Here is a 2002-nt window from a genome sequence, read left to right on the forward strand (position 1 = left end):
TTTCTAATTGTCTGCTGGACATTTACCCCTAGAGGTCCTCCTGAAGCCTTGACTCAGTACACCTAAAGCCTTGCTCTTTCCTTAAAACCAACTTCCATACTTTATGACCCAGCATTTCCACTCCTATATGTGTAGCTAAAGGAAATGTGTGCACAGTGCATCAAAAGACATGTATAAGAGTGTTCATAGGGCATGACACATCATGACCAAATGCGGCTTCACCCAGGAATGCAAAGTTGGGTTTAAATTTAAAAATCAAACCGTTTAATTCATCACATTAACAGAATAAGGGGGGAATCATGTGATGATTTTAATAGATATAGAAAGTTCATTGACAATATTAAACATCCTTTCATGTAAAAACTCTTAGCAAAGTAGGAGAAGAGAATATTCTTTCTTTTAAATTTTAAATCCAGTATAATTAACATGCAATGTTATATTAGTTTCAGGTATACAACATAGTGACTCAAAAATTGTTTTTTTTTTTTTTTGGACACTGGATATATTTTTATTGAGCCTTTTAGTTTACAACACGAGGTAAAAGGAATGTCAGTTCTCCTTAACCAATATTTTACACAGCTGTAGTAAAATATTTCAAACTTTAGGGAATTTTAATGGTTTACATATCTTAAAAGTTGGGAATCGAGTAAACAATATTTGGCTTCTTGAATTTTCGAGTTGACTCTTCCCTAACAGTGGTAACCAGCTTTAATTAGTTACATAAGTTTCTTCAAAGCCATGTTTTATTGTTGCTGATGTCTTTATACCTGAAGCATTGTTCTTTTACTCAATATCCAGTAATTCCACTTTGAAACTGAGTTTTGCATTTGGTGGAGTTTTGGCATCAGGCTGTCCTTTCTTACCATGAGCCCATTCTGCTTCGATCTCCGGTCGAGCCTTTTCTCCTTTACTGCTGGTCAAGAGTGCTTCATCCCATCCTCTGATAACTTTGCCTATTCCAACCTTAAAACTTAAGGGTGTGGCATTTTTCTTCTTTGAACTTGTTTGAATATAGTATCGAAACCAGTCCCATCCTGTGGTGTTCCTGTATACCAGCAGTGGACAACATCTCCTGTTTTGGGAAAGTTAGTTTTATCTCCTTTTTTAAGAACACAGTTTATATATTTTGGTGGACCCTCATCCAGAGTCTCTTCAGACTTGGTTTCTTTGGGTTTATCTTCATTAAGCTTCACATTTTTCACCTGCTCAGACACTTTACTTAAATTTTCAGTACCCTTGAAATGCTTACTTTCAAAAAGACGATTATAGGCTGTAACCAAATGGTCCCTGTTAGCTGTTTTGACCACCTTTTCAATGTTTCCTAATAACTTATGTTCTGCAAGAAACAAATCTGAACTGTAGTCCTATAAAAACTTGATAATGTCCTTCTTGGGTAGCTGCTTGCTGTTCCATGGTCTAGGTCCACCGTGGAATGGCTGCTGCCGTCTTCCCCCACTCATGATTCAACAGTTCTGTATATTACTCAGTGCTCATCATGATGAACGTATTCTTTTTTTTTTTTTAAAGATTTTATTTATTTATTTGAGAGCGAGAATGAGAAAGAGAGCATGAGAGGGGGAGGGTCAGAGGGAGAAGCAGACTCCCTGCTGAGCAGGGAGCCTGATGTGGGACTCGATCCCAGGACTCCAGGATCATGACCCGAGCCGAAGACAGTCACTTAACCACCTGAGCCACCCAGGCGCCCCATGATGGGTGTATTCTTAATCTCCTTCACATATTTCACCCATTCCCCCCCCCACCTCCCTTCCGATTACCACTAGGTTGTTCTCTGTATTTCAGAGTGATTTTTTATTTTATTTTTAAGATTTTATTTATTTGACAGAGAGACAGCGAGGGAGGGAACAAAAGCAGGGGGAGTGGGAGAGGGGGAAGCGGGCTTCCCGTGGAGCAGAGAGCCCGATGTGGGGCTCGATCCCAGGACCCTGGGATCATGACCTGAGCCTAAGGCAGACGCTTAACAACTGAGCCACCCAGGCACCCC

General features: G+C 40.0%; 1 pseudogene; it reads right to left on the reverse strand.

Moving 5' to 3' along the window:
• Positions 1-783: 783 nt before the first annotated feature.
• LOC113931244 lies at positions 784-1460 on the reverse strand (annotated as a pseudogene).
• Positions 1461-2002: the final 542 nt, after the last annotated feature.

The sequence above is a fragment of the Zalophus californianus genome, chromosome X, assembly GCF_009762305.2.
Source record: "Zalophus californianus isolate mZalCal1 chromosome X, mZalCal1.pri.v2, whole genome shotgun sequence".
Lineage (NCBI taxonomy): Eukaryota > Metazoa > Chordata > Mammalia > Carnivora > Otariidae > Zalophus > Zalophus californianus.